General features: G+C 41.0%; 2 pseudogenes; both read right to left on the reverse strand.

Annotated features, from left to right (window-relative positions):
• Positions 1-5543, reverse strand: part of LOC134207038 (uncharacterized) — a 15017-nt pseudogene extending 9474 nt beyond the window's left edge.
• A 1476-nt stretch (positions 5544-7019) lies between these two features.
• Positions 7020-25013, reverse strand: part of LOC134211492 (E3 ubiquitin-protein ligase Nedd-4-like) — a 66870-nt pseudogene continuing 48876 nt past the window's right edge.

Consider the following 25013-nt stretch of genomic DNA (forward strand, 5'->3'; position numbering starts at 1 on the left):
CTAGAAGTTACGGTCATAGAGGCGAAGTTAGTAGCAAAAAGTACGCAGATACTGCTTCACCATGCAAAGAGACTCGCTACTATGTAGGCGATATAGTGCTCCTGGCCCAGCATAAGAAAGGAGCAGATCCAAGCGTTTCTTCCCAGAAAAGGTTCAAGTGAGTGGCAAGAAGTGGTGCGAAGGTAGTCATTATCAGCAAGGCGGTGTCCTATTCCCCGACGTGCAGGACGTAAAATTGCAATTCCATCACCTACGATTCAGACGAGTATGAAACCAAACACGCGAAGCCTGCAATTCGCTGCAGGTGGTGATGAATGACTGATTTTGCCAAATCAAGATGCACGAGGAGAGTTGAAGAACCAGTAGAAATCTCATCAGAAACAAATAAGAGTAAGAAGAGAAATTAAGAAACCCTGCACGCTTCGACAATAAACGTATATACTATCTTCACAATGCTCAAGTATTGAATTCAAACATAAGAAGAAACAGCTGAAATAAAAAGAAATGAATTAACTGAATTAAAACAAATAATTTATCAAACCCAGTTTTGATACCGATAGGTACTCTCGAGCGAGCATGCATTTGCAAACACTCCGTTGAGCATTTTCCAAGGATAGGTTCTTTGACGATCCGAAAGCACAAACTAGTCAGAACATGGCCTTTTAATCTCTAAGTCAGAAGAACCGTTTCAATATAGCTTATTTCACTTCAACAACTTTATCACTAATTGACTAAAATAGAGGCAAATTCAGCTTTCTACTTGTTTAAAAGCCTGATCCTTAGAACAGGATGCCTAAAGATATTTTCCTATATGTTCTTCACAGTCGTTTAAAAATGTCTTCAAATGTCTTCTAATATAAAAATAACGATTATTGAGGAGGAAAATCAATGTTATCCAAAGGTTTAGTGAAATGCTATACCGTAAAATCTCCATCAGTAAGATGTGGAATAATATCTATTTTTTAACAAGAGCAAATTATTAGATTCAGAGAATATTCTTTAAAATTATTTATTTTTATGTTACGATTTCCCTATGGATTTTGTACTGGGCGGATTTTTAACAGAATTTTCTACGAGGAACTTTCTTCAATTTTTTTTAAAAGAATGCCTGTTGGATTCAAATTTACTGTGAATATGACAGAAAGGCATCCAGAGAATTTCCTTCTGAATGAACTTTAAATTTCTGATCAACTTCCGGATAAATTCTGAATGTAGCTTCTTTTAACTCTTTTTGGATGAACTATATACATCTGGAAGTCTCTGAAATTTCCGAGAAGATTCCTGCTTGGAACATCAAGAGATTTACTGAGAAACCTCCGGAAAAGGAGGAAGGAAGTTCGGAGGAATTCAGGAAGGAACTTAAGAAGGAATTCTGTGAAACTTCAGGACTAAATTCTAGATGTTTTTTTTCTGGAGGAATACTGCTGAAAGTTTTCTGATAGATTTTTTAAAAATATTCTGAGGGAATACGGCTCGGTGAAGTTCCTGAAGAAACTTCTGGAAAATTCTGGAGGTGTTCTGGATGATTCTTGGGTGAGCTCTGATGAATTGCTGCAGAAATTTCGAAAGCAATCCTGGAGGAAATACCAGATAAATTTCATAGTATTAACTTCCAGGCATTCTTGGAGAGTCATTCGACAACTTTCTTAAAAGATCTTAGAGGAAGAACCTCCGGAGGGATCCTAGGCTCTGCAAGTCCTGGAAAACTTTCGGAAAACATCCTGAGAACTCATCTGAGTAGAATTCGTGAAGGAACCACTGAGGAAAATGGACGTATGATTTTCAATCAAACGCCTTATGAAAATTTGCCACAAGGAATCGTATGAATTTCAATATGTTGCCTTATGAAGATGTATTTTCATTTAAAAAAAAAGCTAAACGTGTGACTAGGTTCGAACCATGGACCGTCAAGGTTTGGGAGGCCGGTATAGACCTCCGCCCATCGACGCGCAGATACTTGGGAAAGTAATCAAGTATAAAGGCACTGTTGAGTGGAATATCAGTCTAGATTCTAGCCTGATAGCATATGAAATTTCGATAGTCCATTCTCAGATTGTACTGAAGAGTTCTGGAGAACTGAAAAATCCTGAAACTTCGGACAATTTCCTGAGGGACCCCAGAAAGAATACCATGGACGATTTTTGAAAAATTTATAGAGGAATTCCCTGAGAATACTGGAAGAATGTCCAAAAATATTTCCTAGAAGAAAAACATGAATTCAAGGAAAAATTTAACCAATTAATGATGTAGCAATTTTCATGAATTTCTTTTTAGGTAGATTTTCACTGTAGATTATTTAGAAATTATGAGAAATACCATTTACTTTAGCATAATTTCTAATTTCTTATTGACATCGTAAGAATTTTAATGAAATTAATTGCAGGACAATTTTCTTGTGGAAATTAAAAGGTTTATTGTGAGAATTACGAAATCAAGATAAATTTTCCGTTTTAAATTTTGGAGTTTTTTTTATTTTTTTACGGAAATATTAAATATTAATTTTGTACTGAATTTACAATTTAATTCTCTTGAATATAGACAAGAAATTCCTCATAATTTTCATCGGAAATTCTTTTAAAATTCACAGAAAATTCAAAGAGTTTCCGTCGAAATGTTGATGAAAGTCGAAATACCTTTTACATACACGCCATCGGATGTTTTTCAACGCAACCCTAACTCAGATTATTAGTATGAATCTAAAATGCGTTGCAGTTTAATCAGCCATATGTGAATGTATTTTTATGTTTAGACTTCTAAGCCCCAAGAGACTATTATAAATTTAATGTTTTGCCTTAATTTACATATGGTTGGGGATTCAGCAAACACGCACCAGCGGCTTTGACCTTTATATTTGGTTACGTCGCAAAGACACTGGAAAGTGTTTCATTTAGTCAGTGCGTACATTTGTTGGGATCCTCAGCATATGACGTTAACGATGTCTGATACGATTTTAAACCAAGTGAAATCTATTGCGAAAACCTTGTAAAAAATAGGAAATATTTCATTGGCGCTTGGTGTGATTTAGGTAACGCCGACCATGAGAGGTCATGAATTATAACTAAAATGAACAAATTATATTTTCTTTCGGCGGTACTATTGTTGTTTCAAGTATCTTCAAATAATAGATAAGTCCAAATATTGTACAGAAAGTCTTGAAATGTCTTCACAGAATAAATGTCTTCACTGGAGGTTCAAAGTTTCAAATTGAAGACATGTCTTCAAATCCTAGCATCTCTCTGAGTTAAGTGGATTGCATTTGACACTTCTCAATGACTAATATTTATCACATGAACCATTGCATAATGACGTCATATGACAATTTATTTTTACCCGTATTCAAATGGCGAGTGAGTTTCATGACGCAACAAGTTTACATTTTATATGGAGTTTTGGGCTCGTACAATCGTCTAATGTATACAGTGCGTGAAATGTCTTATTGACCTGAAAGTTGATAGAAACAATGATGGTACATGAAAATTAAACCTATATAGTTATAGTATTTTAGTATCAAATAATAGATGGTATCATCAATGATGAAAATTATATTTAGTAGGATGATAAAGCAAATGCGAGGGCAACATGTACATCATAAAAAATATAGCCTTACGTATACATTGTATACGAGAAAGATAAAAATTAAATCATCTTTATATAACAATGATTCAAAGTTGTGTAATTACGGAAATTTACTACTAATAAAATGATATGAATGAAAAATCCATTGTAACATTAGTTGTTATTAATAAACTTTTCTTTGAAGTACAGGAGGAAAAAGATGTAGTGACTGTAAGATTTAGAAGCCTTGAAAAAGTAATTATAAAAGTACCAGAACTAATGAATTACAACTCGAATAAATATATATATATATTATAATTTAATTATTATAATTTCAAGTAAAACAAGTAATAACTGAGTAGTATCGGTATAAAATAATTATCGTTAAAATGATAACCATTTCAAATAAACTCGTTGTGCTAGAATTAATAGTGTATGAGTTTGCGATTTTTATCCATCAAGTTATAAATTCAACATGAACACAAACCACCAAGACTTAAGAATTATGCTATTCACCGAGTTATAATTTACAGCGGAACACAAACCATCTATAAAAATATTATTTATTATACTTTGAATCAAGTTTCAATTTGAATCGAAGTAGTCAAGGGCTTTGGCATAAAGCACGAAGAGGAAAAATTATGATCATTCTTGAGACTAATTTTGCAACGAAAGCACGCTGAAAAGTTCTCGAGTCAATTGAAGAAAATGTAAATTTAGTTAATTATATAATTAAAAATTAATTTATATATTTAAAATGGAAAATCGTAATACGCACACACACAAGGTTGCTGCCTGGGCAAAATGGAAGCTTTCGATAGATGTATCGGTGTGTCAATGTCACTGTTCCGTTTCACCGCGTTCCTTCCGTGCTCCCAAAGTGTATAGGGTGAAATGAGTGTGCAACAAAAGCTGAGGATAAGATGAATGGGAAATTATAATTATTGTTAGCTGCAATTGTGTAAATGAGAACCCGCACTGGCACTCGAAAAAAAACATAAACCGAAATCTCTAATCTCTTTATCTTTTTTTTTTTGTGTAATTCTTTACAAACGGTTATCAAAAGCTAATATCTCTATTGTTCTGGAGAAAATAATGAGCAAAAAAGCTCAGAACAATAGTTATTCACTTAACAGCCAAAAATGGAACAATTCAGTAAAGCAACACAAAGGCGTTCATACCATTAGCGCCTAAAAATTCCACTAACGCCAAAATTTCACTTGATTTTAATAAACTCACGGTAGAATATTGAAAAGATTACTAGTAGGTATCACAATTTTAGAGTTTTAACTCGTCGCCACTGAAAGGATCTCAAAAGTAAGCGGCAGGGGTTTCTTCCAGGGTAAAATAAACTGAACTAAGAGTATGAGGTCTAAACAAACTGAATGTATTATCATTTCTCCATCTAGTGTTAAGATCGAAGTTCCTTTTACAATGACTCTACTTCTCCACTCTCTTCTCTGTACTTCTCACTATGCTCTTCTCTCATATTTATACTTTCAACATTCAGTGGTCGCCTAACAGGCATAACGTTTAGGATGACTCAACTTATCTGAGTATTCAGAACTATCGAACAATGTGATTTAGGATTCAAACATGGCAGATTTTTTGCTTGCTCTCGAAGCGAAATCTTCTCAAGGCATTTTTCTGCAAAGCAACATCCTGGTGAACAGTTTTGATGAAGAAAGTGGAGATCCTATCTCTCTTCTGTGATTTTACACTGCCAATCTAAAACGTTGGGCATATATGACCCATCCGCCCTGAAAGGTTAAGATGTTGAGTGATTGCGTAGAATATTGCGTATGCCGAAGTGATTTGAGGTAGTATACCGGAAAACAATTGCTGTGAATGAAATGAATTTGAATTGGAAATTCGGATTTGATCGTTGACTTACCTGTTTTATCAAATTTCAAGCGCATTACTTCCTTCTTCAGAACCGAGTATCGTTGTATATTGATGGTTCTTTTCCAGGTCTCATTTTGATCCATTTTTGTTCTGGGTAGCTGTATGCCTAGATTATCCCCGTTGATGGCAATAAAGGCATTCTTAATGGCGTTCAATGCCTTTCGCTGCTGCCTTCCGAAAAATCTGCAAAACGAATTCTAGTTTTCAACAAAGGACCTAACCACCGTGACTTCTTCCAATCAGCGTGTTTGCATCGTCTGACAAATCGCCGTTGAAGATGATAAACAGACGCATTAAGTTTTATTCTGTACATCAGAAAGCTGATTCATTCGAGGTGAAGCAAATGTAGTCGATTTCTCCACGGAAGGCCCACGTGATCTTGTAGACCGACATACAATTGGTACTTGTTCCTCTCAACTCCACTCCACGGCAACAAGGCTTCCACAGCAACTCCTCTCCAAATCTCCTTGTGATGCAAGCCAGAGTACGAGTTACCTTAGGGAAGATTGGATAACCAATCCCAATGGCCAAATTCAATATACTAATGTTTTGTAAATGTCCGATTTGACGTGGAACCGCTCTATCCTGATTTCAAGGACAACTGTGATATCTCGCTCCAAGAGCAAAATTCATCCCATCAGCGTAATATTTTATAATTTTACTCTGTCATAAGAATTTAAAATACTTGAAAATATTTAGCTACGATAGTATTTCTTTGATTCCATAAATTATCCCACCAAGTAATCTCGTCCCCGCTTCCTGCCATCAATTATGCCCTTTTCAGAGGCTACATACTCGATAGAACAATTGCTTGCCCGCCATATCACTTCGTGTCGGTACCATACTGCAAACCTCCTTCTTCCTAGAGCGTCCCTCTCTGATAAAGTTCTAACAGTTTAACAACGTTTTGTTTAGATTTAATGTCACGACTATTTATAATAGGAGTTAGAAAAATCTAGATCTCATGACAATGGTATAAAGGTAGATCGAACAAGTCTCGTTTCTGTCAATTTGTTCAGGAGGGCAAACGATCAAAATATCAATATAAAACAACTTTTGATTTAGGTTTACAAAAGTTATTAACATCACGGGTACACAAGTCAGCAAAATTTTGGCGTCACCTAACAATTTAAATGTTCTTCTAATACGATCAAACAGTCAAGTCGTTCATTGCTAAGGCAAAATAGTTTTCCTAAATTTATTCTGATAATGATGAGTTTTAACTAACACGAAACAACGGCCAACAAAATGAGCTAACTTCGCTCACAGAGGCGGTTTATAAGCGTGATAAATTGGGATTGGTTTTGGCAGCCGCAGGACTAAACTCTGTCTGTTTATTCCTCCTAATGCGCATGCTTTTGTGTTAACGTAGATTGTCATGTGTTGGTAAACTGTTCAGGCAGCGGAGTTCGAGAAGGTGATGGACGAATCTCTGCTACATGTGGGGCTACCGTTGGGTAAGCGATAGGGAAGGTTTAAGCTGAGGCTGCATCCCAAGGAATGTTGGCTCTTCCAGTGGGTCGTCAATTTCAGAATATTTACAAGGCGAATCGGAGGATTTAATCAACGCCCGCGAATCCTTGACTGCCTTGATGGCTTTGATCAGTCGATCTTTCAGCGCCAACAAAAGCTTTCATATGGGGTAGATCAGTCGGTTGAAACTGAAATTATAGGATTGTTTTATTTCTCAGAATATTTTTTAGTTATTTGATAAAAAATTCAGATTGTACTACCACTATCACCAGGTATGTCGCTCTTGGATAGTTCTCCGGTGTGCCCCACTTCTCTATCGTGAACATTTGGGACCGTTCGATCTACAGCTCTTTGAATCCGTTCATTGGTACTCGGCTGGTTCCCGTTACAAACTGCAGCAACCGGGATCGCATCTCGTTCGAAACGACAGCACCGCCTTCCAGAACCACTGGATGATGACGTGGTTGGCGTAGTAATCACCTGTAGAGAGTATTCGTTTCCAGTCCTGACGTCGATGCTTTGAATGCCGCACATCAGCAGCTCCAGTTCGTTCTCGTCGAAATCTTGCAGCAGATTAAGGGAACGATCTGCCAAACCGTCCAGAAAAGCTGACATCTGATCCTTAACTCGCGCCACGAACCTCCACTCAATGACCAGCTGATGTACCTCGTCCTTATTTTCATTCGTGACTTCAATATCCGCTCCTTGCTTCAGCTCCCGTTGACTGGTGTACCAAATGTTTCTCATCTACGCAGAACGTCAGCATCAACTCGCTCGGGTCGTTCTCTTTGATCCACAGCAGAGAGTTGTAATACTATATCTACCGATTCCATATCCTTGAGATCGATCGGTTTCTGCAGCATCATCTTGTAGAACGGCCGAATGAAGAACGCATCCAGGAGTTTGCTGGTACACCGCCATCCCTGCGACCCTTCCGATGAATTTGAAATAGTGCAGGTGATCTTCGTTGCACAGCCCACTGAACGGTTGATCTGCAGGGTGTAGTTTCCATGGCGGAGTACTCGAACAGACCATAGTACGGGTTGAACATCTCTTTGGACGCAGATAGAACCACTCGCGGGCCAAACCACCATAGTCGAGGCCAGTGCCCCTCGAACTCGATCCACAACAGTCTTCACAGTTCCGTTTTGGTGATGGAATTGATGATGCGGTACAGTCCCAGAATCGAAGCCCGGCGAACCTTAATTTCGATCTTGTTCGGTACGTTGGCCTGCAATGGAGAGCAAATGGAGTGATTAAGGAAGATCGTTTTTGTTCCCTTCAAGTAATATAAACACCTCATTTGGGTGTCTTGCAGCGTTTCAGGCTGATTTTGGTAATTGAAAAGTTACAACCTAAACGTTCTAACGATGACCTTTACAGACTAATATCTAAAGCATTAGCATAGCATAGGCATGACATGGCATTGTTATCCCAACAAACAATTTTAGCTGAATAGTTTCAGCTAACAATGGAGCTCTTTTAGTTGAATAAGCTGCTTGCTTTGCAATTTTTGTTGGATAGACGAGATTCTAAAAACAACCTAAATAATTGCGACAAACTCGAACAGATAAAATATCGCTTCAAGATCCTCGTCAAGTCCTGACAGATTGTGACAGAATCATCGATAGGAATTCCGACTGAATCATGAAAAGGATGCGTCAAGCGGATGAAAACGACTCTCGTAAGCACGAGAAAACTGGAATGACAAAAATATGTCGTGCGAGATCCCAGGACCCGAGTGGAATGAGGGCAAAACAAAACCATAATGCTGCTGGCATTTCTAGGCATCCGACGTTCAAAGCCATGAGGAGCAGTACGGTCAAACAAACGGATTAAGTCGATGTACCGAGACTGGCAAAGTCCAGGGCAAACATCCAATTAAAGGTACGCGAGAACCAAAGACAGGAGATAACTAAACTCCCCATGCACGGTAAACAAAAAAGGACCTTCATAAAAAAATAGTCAAGTTCACAAGTGAACCTCCATCACGCAAAGGGGCATCAGGCCGTACTTATGCAAAAGGTTCACAGAGCAAAATGATATCGCATTCTCCGGAGCTATGGGCAATAAATAGTAGGATACTTGGAATAACTACATATTCCAGTAAGCTAATTTATATGAAGGTAACTTGCACCAAGAGCTGCCATTTGAAGTGAACGGAAGAATAAACATAATTATGTCAGGAATTCATCAGTATATTGTTGCTGGTCATGATGGAGGTGCCAAGCAGCCCAGCGGGACAACGGTAATATATGTTCTTCAGCATACTTTCCAGCGACGTGGGTTCGATGTACTCCACCAGAAGTAGACGCTTTCGTTTCTTATTTAATGAAACAAAAACAGTCGTTCATAATTGGAACGATGATGCCAATGTCACTCATGCACCGTATGCCAGACGGACATCAATAACAGAGGAATGGTACCTTTGATTGCATTTCTAAAAAATGAAATGATATATCTAATGAGGAGATGTCTAATTCATGAACCATAGTAAAGCAGGAAGTTCTGACTTAACGCTGTATGTCCATTATTTCAGGACAATATAAATATGGCTATTTTCAGTAAAGAATCTTGTAGATCATAAACATATCATTTTTATATGAGGCGGAAAACAACTCACACAATATATCAAGATCCCAGAAAACTGATTGAGACTATATAATTCTAAGTTAGATGTCGAAAAATATATTTTATCTAAGCTTAAACTCTTGGGATGAACTTGAGAAAATCAAACCAGCTTAGGCTAATCAAAACTTTTTAATGAAAGTTGTACCTTAAATTACCTCTCTCGAAATAAGAGACATACTCATGGTGGAACAACAGACTACAAAACTCGCATAAAGAACCGGAAAACTTTTCAACCGGCTAAGCGAACACAACAGTGGAAAAATACCAATCCCCCGATTACAACCGGAGAATTAGAAGGATCTAAAAGGATACATTGGCGATACATGAAGTAGCATAAATACTCCAGCAGCTGTAGTTAAAAAAATCCTACAGCAAAGATCATTTCTAATGGACTCGGTATTTAAAAAAAGATATCGCATTATTCACTACATCTGAGTGAAACTTTAGAATTGATGAACACTCATTTTCCAGGGTCTATTATCAGTTCAAAGAAGACAAAATGAATGCAATAGGAATCGAATCATTGAACAGCCATCAGATTTGGAACAGTGAACGAAATGATTGAGCTAGAAAGATCCAGGAACGATCACGTATTCTGGTCACAAATTTTACTGAAGAAAGGTTGAATGAGTACATGATTCCTTGAGCCTTTCAAATCACGGTAGTGATGGAATTCCCTGTACTACTCAAAAGGTAAGGCACTTTAATACCTATCCTCACAAAGCTGTTTTTTTATAAGTTTCGTTGAGCTACATTCCATCAGTTTATGAGAAAAGTACGGTGACATTTATCCCCAAGGCCAATGATAAACTCACCAAAATCCTTTGGCCTTAAGCTGTCCATCGTTCCTACATGGAAAAACAGAAATAATAGATGAACATATCAAGTCATCACTATTAATCCCAACTACCGTTAAAAGCTCAATTCGCTTATCAGGAAGGTAATCAATCATGTACACATTACGTATGATTCAATAAAATTAGAAAAATCTTTGACAAAAGAAATTTTCCTTCTGCTTTTCTGCCAGATATAGAGGAGCTTTTTGACAACTCTTTTGACTCAAATCGTGGCTTCGATAAATGCATTGTAGATTGGATTAAAAATGTTAACAAAGAGAAATATCAGCTAACCTTGAAACCTACATTGAAGTGTACAACACAAAAGGGTCATGAAGGCCCGTATTATTACCTTTGTGGTCTTTAAGTGATAATATCTTTCAAATGCACCATATGCCCGGGCTTCGAAGTATTGGCTTCGTGACGAATTGTCATAATAGTGCGAGACAAATACAATGACATTATCGCCACAATGCTAAACTGTTTTAAACCCTATGTTCCCACAGGGCGATAGAAAGTTGAGTCAAACAGTCAAAACACTATGTGCCTTCCGCGTGGAGGAAATTCTCCAAACAACATGATACTTGAAAGGTAGCGATTGAATTCAAATACGAGTCAGATTCCTGAGCGTGTCTCGATTAGCAAACTTAACTGGACATGCATTTAGAACCGCCATTAACAAAGCGACAAATGCTCTATAGGATAGTAAAGCGAACTTTTTGGTGGAAATGAGGGACTTAAGCCGAAAATGATCCATTGATATATTCAGCTATATAAAACCAAGTTAGCCTATAGGTTCGTTGGTCTGTGGCCAAAGACGAAGAGAGAGTGCCTCAATGAAGCTCAAGAAAACTTCAACGATTTCATGACTATCCTCAATTGGTGCAATGAGCAGTACCACGAGTGACACTACAATGCTTTACTAAGCCTATCCTCTGCATCAAATCTTCACAATTAGAAGCTGAAAAGTGCATTGAGGATCGAAGATCGAAACCTCTTAGGAGGGTGACCATAGAGTCATCTTAGACATTCTAAAAAACTTCAGGTATAAACTCCCCTAGATAATAAACAATGAGATGGATGGAGAAAAAATACAATTTCACAAGACTATTCAAAGTATCTATGGCAATAATGGTTGAATGGGACAACACTTGAATTCAGGGATCAATTAGTTTTACTGACGTCAAATTGAACAACCATGTGGAGCAGGAGTTACTGGCTCTGGGATAGACATATCGATTCCCATGGGAAGTTGAGTCCATCGTATTCAAGCGAAGTTCACGACAATTCTAGAGTGTTCTGTAATGTTTCGGTGAACCAGCACTCAAATATATCATACGTCAGTAGCCACAGCAACTTTGGAATGCTCTGAGTAACATCACTTAAAACAAGTTTCAGAATGCATTCCCTCAAAAATTACTTCGGAACCAAGTTAATCTATATTGGGTTCCAGGACATGTCAGAATGATGGTAACGAAAAAGCCCGATATCTTGGCGGATCCAGATCATCAAGTCGGTTACAGGGATGAGAACCTTTTAGCTTTTACCAACTATTTCTTCGTATGGAGCGAAGGTGTAACCTATAGAAATAGAAGAGCCAATTTTAGGAACCTAACTAATACTTGGCAATCAAACGTTTTATCACCCGAATGTTTCCATTGACTCGCAACATCTTGAAACCTATCAAAGAGACCTAAGCATTATACGGGTCTCATTACAGGTCATTGTCCAGAGTCGATATCATTTGAAGCTTATAGAAACTCGGATGATCTGACGTCGCTTCTGCGACATAGAAAAAAGATCGGAGCATCTGTTGCCGTTGTCGGCACGATTTTCGAACAAGACAAGTTCTTCCCAAGGGCACATGAACCCACTTGAGCTGGAACAAATCAATTCGGTGAGTGCATTTCTTCTAGCTGAGCCGTGTTAGAGAGCTTATTAGTCAACATAGTGACGATCATTCCAATGCGATCCATAATGAATAACCAAAAAGTGGGAATGTATTACAATAGATCAAGAAATGGTGCAGATAATAAAATATGCCCGAAAGGAAAAAAATGAAAAGGATTCGACAAGAATCTTGAACGGAATTTGACATCATCTCGGACCTTTAAGATTATTATCAAGAAGCATCAGCATAACAAGGCATGACATGACATTTAGTGGACAGGATTCTAAAAATAGCCTGAGCAGGATCACGAACGAATCTTGAAGAGGACTCCAACACAATCCTGAACAGGGTTCCGACGCAATCCTGCACAAGTTTTCAGCAGATTCTGGCAAAAAAATTCGACAGAGTCTTGAACATGATTTCGACTTATAACATCTTCCGGAATCTTGAACAGGACTCCGACAGAATCCTGAAAGGGATTCCGACAGATTTCTAAACAGGATGCCTACAGAATCCTGAAGCTGATTCTGACAGAGCCCTGAACAGGATTCCGACAGAATCTTGAACAGGATTCGGACAGAATCTTGAACGTGATTTACGATAAAATGGGCCGATGATTTACACAACAAACAGATTAAATCTTTATTTAAAAGCTAATTTCCCATACATTTAGTTCACTCCACGACAGAGAATCGTTTACAGCCTGCAGCTGCGGCGCATCCCACATGTTAAAGCAAAGCACAACTGTCATTTGTCATTTCACGCATGCTGCGACACAGCCAGCTTAAATCATCAAAATGCGGCTTGGTGCGCCGCCTCTGAATACAGTGGATGGTGTACCCCACTGCAAAGCGAACTGAACGGATTCCGTCAGAGATGATTTAAAAACGCGGCGATGTTACTGTTGCGGTGGTGGTGAGATCACTCAATGAATGACTGGTGGCGCTGACAGATCACTTCCTCCGTTCGCTCGCTCGGTCAGACGCGCAATGTTGCTCTCTGACGGATTGTGCGCAGACATGCAAACCCCACCGTTAAATAAGATGGGTTTCAGGTCGTAGAGTGGATCCTCCCAACCTCCCTCTTAAAGAGATGATACGCTCATACCTCCGCGGTTGGGTCTCTTGGTTTTCAGGCAGGAGGCTAGCTCGGTTCCTGCTGAATAGTAGCTCTGTGGTAACTTTGACTGGTCGCCGATGAACTCCCCTGACTGTGTTCATTGAGGATATTGCTGCTTGCTGAAGCTGAGCTGCAACGGATTCGGATGGTTCTAAGGTACTGCTGGTACAGTAGACTGTAGGGTTATGCAGACTCGACATGAATCCAAAAGTATCTAGCGAGGATTTGAGACACTTGTTTGCGCGTTGGTGGGATCGAAATTCTGATTCATACCGTTTTCGGTTGATTGCAATGATGACCAATAAGGTTCCGCTTTTCCGGTAGCCCACGTTGTAGATGACTCGATCAATCCGTTCTAGTATTCCTTGACCGGGTTCCCATGACCAGGTATTGTTATCGGTCCTTTCGTCCAAACCTTAGCCTTTTCTGCATCGTCAGACATTTCTTGCTTTCGTGTACCCATGCACGGTTGACTCTCTTTGATTCGCCTTGTAGAACAAGTTGGTGTTCATAGATCTGTGTGCCTAGTTTTCTTCCCAGTAACGTTTGCTGGTTGCCTTCAGGGGCGCTACGGCAAGGAGTTGAGCGGTAGCAGGAAAAGATGTCAATGCATGTCGAGTGTTTCTCCCCGATGGATTTTTAGAGTCCCCTTGCAAGATGTCGACGAGATCCTTTGGCGAGTCCGTTTGATGATGGATGATAGGCGGCGTTTTCAAAGTAGAGATGCCACCATGTCTGTAAAGGACTCGAAATCTTCACTGATAGACTGTGTACCGTTATCTATAAAACAATGTTTCAAGGCATTCCATATCTGGAAAAGATCTCACGGAACATGGCTACTGTGGACGACGTTGTAATACGTTGGAGGAGATGACCCTGGCCACTTTACTGAATGCGTCGTTACAATAATCATAGTAATTAACATCCTAGTAACAATTCCGTCGACTGGCTTCCATGCATAGTCTGCATAGAATTCGCCAAGGTTTTTCTGGTAGCCGAAAGATTCCATATCGGTTTTACTGTGAGTCTTGGCTGTCTCGAGACATTCTAGCACGTACGACACGATATTGATCTGCTCGTCGATTCTGGCAATAGACATGTTAGTGGTATAATGCGCATTCTTTTCTACTCCAGGATGTCCTTTTGTGTAGGTACTCGTGAACTCGATCTCGAATGTAGATGGAATAACCCAGTTCGTTCCCTCATAGGGTGAGGCAAATCGGAGACAATAGTAAACGCCCCTGACGCTGGTAAAACTGATTGAAGCTGTGGATCGCCGATTTGGACTGATTTGTGGCTTCTGTGTCTGAAAACCTCTTAACCTGATTCATACATCGAACCTGTGTTCCTGCTTGAATCATCTTAACATTGACGTTCAGAATTTCCACGCATTGCTTGACGATGTCTTCACGGTGTCTCTGCAGATTCAATCGATGCGATGACGCCCATTTATCTTCAGATGGACGTGAGGATCATGACAGGACGAAAGAATATCAACATAACCACACTTTCCATACTCCCGTATTTGATGTTGAAGCTCGTACAGTAGGCAGTGTTAATGCCCATCGCATGGAGTCTGTTGGCTGGGCTATATTGGAATGCATTTCTGAATTAAAAGAATGGCTAGTAAGTCTTGTAGTCCGTTTCCAAGTAGAAACTTCGTCCAAAAATCATACGGTGGAGACGGGTACGCAGCGAAAGTGGTGCAGTCCCTCCTTCTCGATTTGGCTGTGTTGACTCGGTTGGTGTAAGACTTCTCGACATAGGATATCGGTTCATTGATCCATCCGAAGCCAGGGGCAATGCGCACCAATTCCGTAATATGACGCATTGCTGACACTATGATTTAAGTTTGATTGTAGTGGAGTGTTATGTGACTGCAAATTTCAGAGGAACTGATTGAATGATCGCCTGACATGCTTCACCGATCCATTTTGCTCTTAATTTCAACAACTGATCCATCGGGAACCGTACCATGCATTTCGGAACGTATTGCGTAATAGTTACCAGCTCCTAGGTATGAACGGAGTGAAGAAACATCTTGAGGCGGTGGCATATGGTGAGATAGCTGCTGTCTTATTCGGATCTGGTCGAGTCCATCACCATCCAGAATTTGCCCCCAAGTATTCCACTTGTTCCATGTTGAAATGGCACTTCTGATCCGTACTGTTCAACCGTCGAAGCACTTATTTCAGATTGTAGTCGTGTTCTTCTTTGGTGCGACCACCCACTAACACGTCATCCAATAAAGAGGTCTTTCTGATACCACTCCAACACCAGGGTTGCCATTATGAGACATATCTCACTGCTGTTTTGGCATCAAAAGAAAAAGAAACCATCCAATGCCAGATTTTCAAATATCAGACAGATTTTTGGTGACCAGAATCGGTAGTATAAGAGCATCAGAAAATCGTCCATAAAAGTATGCTGCTCAGGATGCGAAGTGCATTAGACCAATTAAAAAATGACCGCCACTTCAACTAGCTTAAAAAACTAATGTTGAATCAATTTCAATCTTTTTGTAATCAAAGTGAAGGTGTGGTTTCTGTGGATGTTGGTCCGGACTGCAGTTCAGCCATGCAGGTTCCCGAAATCAGTTAAAGGTTTCAAAGATGTCAAGCGATTAAATGGGCGTAATTTCTTGCATTTAGGAGGTTCCAGTAGCCTTGTAAAGCAAAGGCGAGATTACTAATCCAAATATGGCGAGTTCGTTACTCGGTTCGGTCTAGATGCTTTCCTGAAAACATTCTCGACTCCTGGGCATAATGAACCAATTACTTGCTACATCGATACATACTCATCCAAAGGCGGGCATAGAAGAGCTTTTCAATCAATATCTGAGGGAATGCTAATTGAATAACAAGTTGGTAAGCAGGCCAAGTTCAGTTGGAATGTAGAGCCATCAGAAAAGTTCTGCGTTGGGAGTTCTGGAAATGCATAACGTTATGTAATAAGAATCCCAATATAATGTAAATCACATTGTCTATTTTCATGGTCTATCACACTTTCTGGTTATTAAACAATCACTGGCATTCTGGAAGAACGGAAGATTCGAGGCGTCCGGTGAAAGAGTGAATAACGAATTATTGAGTGTCCATTCTCATCAGCATTAGTGGCTTTCGGAGGTTCTCGAAGATTCGGAACCTCCGTAAAGGGATAAATTCATGATACCATCTTAGACGAGGCAATTTTGTTCAAAGCTTTTCATTCTCACCTGAGTAACAAATGTTGCTTAACTCCCTTCTCATGGGCTTGTTAAGGCCCGAGGATCAAGTCCTCTGTTGTTATAAAATTCTATAAAAATTAAATTGGAACAATTTTTTTTACAAAAATTCAATTATTTACTATATTTATCAATATTCTTTTTGAAGTCAATTTTTTCAATATTTTTTATTTTTTATAATTAGAACTTCTACAGCTTGATATCATTAAACTCGATCTGAATTCTGAAATACTTAAATTGTTATGAACACCAAAATCTCATTTTTTCGGATATAGAATTGATTTGACGAATATCTCAGGCAGAAGCAGAACTTTAGAAGAAAATTTGATAAACATAGATCAAAAGTAAACAGATGGTCAAACAGAAAAAATAAGGTCAACATAATTAGATCATATTTTAGTTTAACTACTTAATTTTAAAATGATAAAGACAAATTTCTCCGATTTTGCAGATTTCAAGATGTAGTATGCAGACTTTCCCAAATGAGTGCACCTGCTCAACACTGCGTCCATGATCTGCTGAAATGCACCCGGAGCTGATACCAGGTGTGAGGCGAATATAGCGGAAAAGTCCCTGTGGTGTTGGACAGCAGATGCTGATCTCGGATCCACTTCCACTTGTAGATACGCGTCCGACAGGTCGATGTGACTGAAAACCTGCATCCGGCCATCTTGGTGAAATATGTCTTCTGGCAAGGAAGGACATGATTCGACTCAAAACATCGTTGAGACCTCCGAAAAAATCAGCACAAATGCGAACCTTACCGTTTGGTTTCCCACTACGACAATCGGTGCTGCCCAATCTGAATGATTGATTGGTTTGAGATTCCCAAATTCTGCAATCGATGAAGTTCATCTTCTACCGCACCTTGTACACTGTGAAACTGGACGTTTGGACGGTAAACTGGTTTGGTTTTCCTTTCAGCGTCAATCGCACTTTGTTTTTGTGTAAAGTCCCATTTCTGTTTGAAAAACTTTTGAGAACCGAACTTAAGAGACTTTTCGGTACGTGTTTGTCTACCACTGACCTTGTTACAAAACGAACTGATAGGCATGTCCCATAATCCGAAGCTCAATCAGTCACAGCCAAAAATGTTTAACTCAGATTGAGTGAAGAACACGACACAAACATCTCTTCGTTTTGTCACTGATGTTTACATTGACAACAATTCCCGGGAGATCAAGTGATTCCCTGAAGCAGATTTGGCGTTGTACAGACGGTGGGAATCTTTGTAGGTCCGATTTCGCTACAATTTGTCGGAGATGATTGTTAGTCCGACGCCGAATCAAACCGCAATTGAACCGGAACATCGTTGATACAGATTTCACGTACTTTCTCCGCTGACTGATGTTTCACTGACCAAAATTCACATCCTTGTTAGCTGGAACTGTACTTTTCTTCTTGTTTTTACAGCCGCTGGATTTCCAGAGAAAAGCAGGCACAATATCCTTCTTTATGTCCTTTTTCTTGCACTCGCGACACTGATGTTCACTGGAATGAGCAATCGGCAGAAATGCATTCCCCATGACCAACATGGGTTCGTTGATTGTTGTTCACTTTCCCCAGGCACCTTATTTGTGTTTAGGCTTGGAAGGTCGATCCTGATGAACGCTTTAACAGCACTGAATGATTGTTATTTTTCTACAAGACTGTTGTCTTGTTTCAGGTTCAGTAAACTTTTCAATCTTAACAACTTTTCCAGAGAAATGTCTTCGTCTCATCTAATTTGGTAATCAACCCTCACAATGTCCGAATCTCGCGACGATTTCAGACTGCACACAAAAATGAGACATTTAAATTCTCTTTCGGACAGTTCTCGCAACTTAAGTCACACACGCTTTGTTCACTTTGCACGAATACGCACAAATCATCCGAATCTTCTTTTGTCGTTTGCAGACAAAATAACGGCGGTGAAACACAGAAACTGGAGATCCAAAATCGTTTTCAATTTCGCGATGTTTTACTGAATGTTAACTCTTTAATATGTAGGCAAAATAAAACTTTGAACCTTCATGCGCCTGATTCAATTTTCTCATCAGCAATCCGGACTTTCTGCAGCATCAAGTCGAGTTTTTTCGGCATCTTTGTCGAATAAATCCGCATACTGCGTATTAAGAGTCAAAGATAAGCCTGCTCCGGATCATAATCGAACTGTGATGTTGCTAGAGAGCGACAAAACAATTTCGTCCTCGACAACTTCTGAATGGCCAGCTGGGTTGCTGGAAACCTGCTGAGTGAGTTGCGCCATCAACTGCTGCTGCTGTTAGTGACGGTCATCAGCATCTGGTTGGAATTTCTGTGATGCGCCTCCGATGCCTGCTGTACAGTTGGATCCTGCATTATGCTTCTAATCTAACTTTCACTGCACACGCAGTATTTTGTCGACCAAAACGACTTTCCACAGATTAAAAATTTTTATTTAAAACTAATTACAACAATTTTAAAACGCGGCGGTTACTGTTGCGGTGGTGATGAATGCACTCAATGAATGACTGGTGCTGATGACAGATCGCTTCCTCTCTCCGCTCGCTCGGTAGACGTCAGTGCTCTGACAGATTGTGTCAGACGATGAGCCCACCGTTAAATAGATGGTGCGTTTCAGGGTCGTAGGGTGGTCCTCCCAACAAACAGGATTGCGATAGAATCCTGAACAGGATTAAGAGAGAATCTCGAACAGGATTCCGACAGAATCCTGAACAGGATTTCAACAGGATCCTGAAATGGGATGCCTACAGAATCCTGAACAGGATTCCGACAGAACCCTGAACAGGATCCCGGCAGAATCCTCTGAACAGGACCTAGGCAGAATCCTGAACAGAAATCTGACAGAAGCCTGAACAGGATTCAGACAGAATCCTGAACAGCATCCTGACAGAATCCTGAACAGGAATCCAACAGAATCCTAAACAGGATTTCAACAGAATCCTGACAGAATCATGAACATTATTACGACAGAATTCTGAACAGGATTGTGACAGAATCCTGAACAGGATGCCGACAGAATCCTGAACAGGATGCCGACAGAATCCTGAACAGAATTTCGACATCTAACGTCTTCCGAATCTTGAACAGCATTCCGACAGAATCCTGAACAGGATACCGAATCCTGAACAGAATCCCGGCAGAATCCTGAACAGGAATCCGCAGAAGCCTTAACATGATTCCGACAGAACCCTGAACAGGATTTCGACATAATCCTGACAGAATCATGAACATTATACAGAATCCTGAACAGGATTGCAAAGAATCCTGAACAGGATGCCGACATCTAACGCTTCGGACCAAGCATTCCGACAGAATCCTGAACAGGATGCCTACAGAATCCTGAACAGGATTCCGACAGAACCCTGAACAGGATTCTGACAGAATCTTCCTGAACAGGACCCCGACAGAATCCTGAACAGGAACCCGGCAGAATCCTGAACATGAATCCGACAGAAGCCTGGACAGGATTCCGACAGAACCCTGAACAGGATTCCGACAGAATCCTCCTGAACAGAACCCCGACAGAATTCTGAACAGGAACACGACAGAATCCTGAACAGGATATCGAATCCTGAACAGAATCCCGGCAGAATCCTGAACAGGAATCCGGCAGAAGCCTTAACATGATTCCGACAGAACCCTGAACAGGATTTCGACATAATCCTGACAGAATCATGAACATTATTACGACAGAATCCTGAACAGGATTGCAAAAGAATCCTGAACAGGATGCCGACATCTAACATCTTCCGAATATTGAACAGCATTCCGACAGAATCCTGAACAGGATGCCTACAGAATCCTGAACAGATTCCGACAGAACCCTGAACAGGATTCCGACAGAATCCTGAACAGGATTCCGGCAGAATCTTCCTGAACAGGAACCCGAAAGAATCTTGAACATGAATCCGACAGAAGCCTAGACAGGATTCCGACAGAAGCCTAGACAGGATTCCGACAGAACCCTGAACAGGATTCAGACAGAATCCTGAAGAAGAATCCGACAGAATCTTGAACAGGATTGCGACAGAATCCTGAACAAGATTCCGACTGAATCCTGCACAGAATTTCGACATCTAACATCTTCTGGAATCTTGAACAGCATTTCGACAGAATTCTGAACAGGATGCCTACAGAATCCTGAACAGGATTCCGACACAACCTTGGGTAGGATTCCGACAGAATCCAGAACAGGATTCAGACAGAATTCTGAACAGGATTCCGGCAGAATCCTCCTGAACAGGACCCCAACAGAATCCTGAACAGGAACTCGACAGAATCCTGAACAGGAATTCGACAGAACCCTGAACAGGATTCCGACGAATCCAGAACAGGATCTGAGAACCTGAACAAGAACCCGGACAGAATCCTGAACATGAACCGACAGAACTTGAATAGAATCCGAGCAGAATCCTGAACAGGATCCTGACAGAATCCTGAACAGGAATCCAACAGAATCCTAATCAGGATGCCTACAGAATCCTGAAAAGGATCTGACAGAACCCTGAACAAGATACTGACAGAATCCTCCTGAACAGGACCCCTGCAGAATCTGAACAGGAATCGACGAAGCCTGAACAGGACTCCGACAGAACCCTGAACAAGATTTAAACAGAATCCTGAACAGAATCCTGGACGGGACTCCGACAGGATCTTGATCAGGATTCCGACAGAATTCTGAACAGGATTTCGAAAGAATCCTGAACAGGATGTCGACATCTAACGTCTCTCGGAATCTGAACAGCATTGCGACAGAATTCCTGAAGGATTCCGACAGAATTCTCCTGAACAGGACCCTGACAGAATCCTGAACAGGAATCCGACAGAAACCTAAACAGGATTCCGACAGAAACCTGAACAGGATGCAGAGAGAACCCTGAACAGGATACCGACAGAATCCTCCTGAAAAAGACCCCTGCAGAATACTGAACAGGAATTCGACAGAAGCCTGAACAGGATTCCGACAGAATCCTGAACATGATCCTGACAGAATCCTGAACGGGACCCGACAGAATCTTGATCAGGATTCCAACAGACTCCTGAACAGGAATCCGACAGAATCTAGAACAGGATTCAGACACAATCCTGAACAGGAACCCGACAGAATCTTGAACAGAATTTCAATGGAATCCTAATCAGGATGCCTACAGAATCCTGAACAGGATTACAGCAGAATCCTTCTGAACAGGACCCCGACAGAACTCTGACAGAATGACAGGACTTGAACAGGATTCACGAACTCTCAACAGAATTCGACATCTAACATCTCCGGAATCACATTCAAAGTTAATTGCTTATATGCCGATTAAGCCACCGGAGTGAATTATTATACTAAACTTGATTATGCATATGGTATCAACATGTGATAGATTTGTCGGGTAATCGCTTCGTTTGATCCACGACCCGGTCGACTGGGGTCGGATAAACCACAACGATCCAATACCCGAACAAATCATCACACTGTACATATGCATAATCAAGTTTCAGACATAGTAATCTTCCGGAATCTTAAACAGCATTTCGACAGAATCCTGAACAGGACACCGACAGAATCCTGAACAGGGTTTCGACATAATCCTGAAAAGGATTCCGACAGAATCCTGAACAGGATTTGTACATAATCTTGAACATGATTCCGACAGAATCCTGAACAGGATTCCGACAGGATCCTGAACAGTATTCTGACAGAATCTTGATCAGCATTCTGTCGGTATCCTAAACAGTGTTCAAACACAATCCTGAATTGGATTCTGACACAATCCTTAACAGGATTCCGGCACAGCAGAGTCTGGCACAATTTTTCCAACAGAATACTAATCAAGATTTTGACATAGGCCTGAATAGTATTCCGAAAAAAATCCGAACAGGATTCCAACAAAATGCTGAAATTTTGTCATAATTCTGAACAGGATTCCGGCAGAATGCTGATCAGGAATCCAACAGAATCCTATACAGGGTTCCGACAGATTCTTGAACAGGATTCCGAGATTCCTGGACATGATCGACTGCATCCCAACAAGATCTGACAGAATCTGAACAAGATTCCGACAGAATCCTGAACAGATTCTGACAAGAACTGGAAATCCTGAACACCATTAATCAATGTCATGAAGCACACTGCACGGCAGTTCTCCGTTGAGAAGTTTATAAATTTGCTCACACCATTTCTTAAGGACTTACCGGTTTCCGTAACTGTCCTTCAAATACTCGTATTTCCGTTTGTAATCTCTTGAGTAAGGTACTGCTTGGCCGGCAATGTTTGGCATCGAAAGCGTGGATCTTCCCATTGAGTGGTTCGGGTATCTGTGAAAAAGTCGAAACACTAATCTGGAAGAATACCACAATACAATCGTTTGAAAACCTCACTGTGATCGATGAAGAAAGTTCTTCCATCCGAGTGCACCGCTCTTCCCATCCTTCCGGCAGGGCGCCAGTCCATCCTCCGGGCGTCTCGATCGCTCACAGCTGTACTGCTGGACGCATTTGGCATTGGACTGGCTCGTCCGGTCCTTGGATCTACCCACGAGGTTTTCTTCTCGTTGTGATCGATGAAGAATACCTTCCGTTCGGCGCCAGCTGCATGGACCAACCTGCAGGAAGTACCACATCCGCTCCAGCCGGACTACTACTGGACGAATCGTTCCTTATTGGATGTGGACGACTGCGAAGAACGGTCATCGCCTGTGCGTTGTTGTTGTTGGTAGATGATCGCCGTCCACTCCACTCGTCTCTTCGTCAGCATCTCCAGCTTCCGGAGGACCGGCACTGCCAACGCTTCCGATCGATGAGCGACTCGACGAGCGGCGGCTAACTTCGTTGAGGTGCGAGGTACACGATCTGCACCGCATGATCCAAGTCCTAGAACGAAACGCCAACGAACGGATTACTCCAATTGGCGTTAATCAATGTCCCATCACCAACAACGATACCCATAGCAATAATACCTGCATCTACAATTGCAGCGCTTACTTCTATAGCCTGCAACAAATTCTAACAGCTCAGACGGTATAGCAATAGTCACACGAACACTAGTAAAGAGAAGCAGTACAGCGGCGACAAAAGCAACAACGTAGATTACCTCATCCTCGTTCACCGAACTGGAGAACTTCTTGCGGTGAGGGAGGAGCTTCTTCTCATCCTCGTCAAGACGCTGCTCATTCAGGGAAGGTTGTCGTGGCAGAATAAAAGGAACCGTTGGTGGAAGTCTTTTTCTTCAAAATTACAAATGTGTTGATTAGCTATTTCTCCGCTCACCGGAGCAGTTTACCACCAACCTACGGTTAACTCCAGCCAGTGTGGATTCGCCACCGAAGCCACCTCGATGCGCTTCTATCAGTGCGGCGGCAGGTGCGGTGGTGAACTGACCCGGATCGTCGGCAGCGATCGAGCGAATCCGACCGAAGCACTACGCCGTTCTCGTCTTCCTGTTGCCATTTGACGACATCGGACGTCCCGCCTGACACAACACCGAGAGAGCTTTGAATTGTTCAACGAGGTGGTAGACCGAAGAGTTGAGGCCAGGCTTGCATTGCTTGCCTGAGGTACAAAGCACAAATTAAATCGTAAAAATAAAATAAATAAATCAAAGAAGATTTCGTGCCACTACATCTACAAAGTCTAAAATCGGTCTCAAAACACACGCACACATTCAAACAAGCACACCTCAACCACCTCTTGATCCAGTTCGTCCTCAATATCGATGCTTAGTGCATCAAATCCACGTCATCCCCTAGCGCTTCCGGTTCAACTTCTTCCCGCAGTTGTTCGTGTTCCTCGTCAATGACGGGCGAGGATTGCGAATCGACGGTTTCACGACGCGAGAAGGTCTGAGTGATGCTGATCGTGACCCGGCCAAATCAACTCCTCATCGCCGTCGCCTTCATCGTTCGTCAAACACACCGAATCGTTGTCGGTACTCGCACTTTCGTTATCCTTCGTTGGACGGGTGGATTCACCGAAAGATCAAATACAATAGCCATAAAGATATCCAACACGACAAACAACGGAACATAACGGTTTGCATGCAGCGTTAAAGAAATTAGGGAAATAAAATCGAATAGTTAACAGGCGGCATGCTTAACAAGGTCCTGATGCATTGTTGTTACGTGTCATAGTTTTGGTTTTGATGAACTAAAAGAGGAGAATCAGATAGCCCTCAATAGCTGATATGAATACGTCTTGGAAGGCTGCAGCCATGTCGTTGTCCTGGGATGATTGAGTTAAACTGGAAGGAAAAGAAGCGTCGTTAGGTTTGTTTGAATGGGCGATGGTCAGGTAGATGATCGACAAGCCGATCAGAACTTCCATCGAAATTCTGAGAATTGTTCTGGAAATTCGGGTTGCGTGAAAGTAGCGAATGTCAGGCACAACTCTTCACCGGATTGATTTTGGGTAC

This window comes from Armigeres subalbatus, chromosome 1, assembly GCF_024139115.2.
Source record: "Armigeres subalbatus isolate Guangzhou_Male chromosome 1, GZ_Asu_2, whole genome shotgun sequence".
In the NCBI taxonomy this organism is placed as follows: Eukaryota; Metazoa; Arthropoda; class Insecta; order Diptera; family Culicidae; genus Armigeres; species Armigeres subalbatus.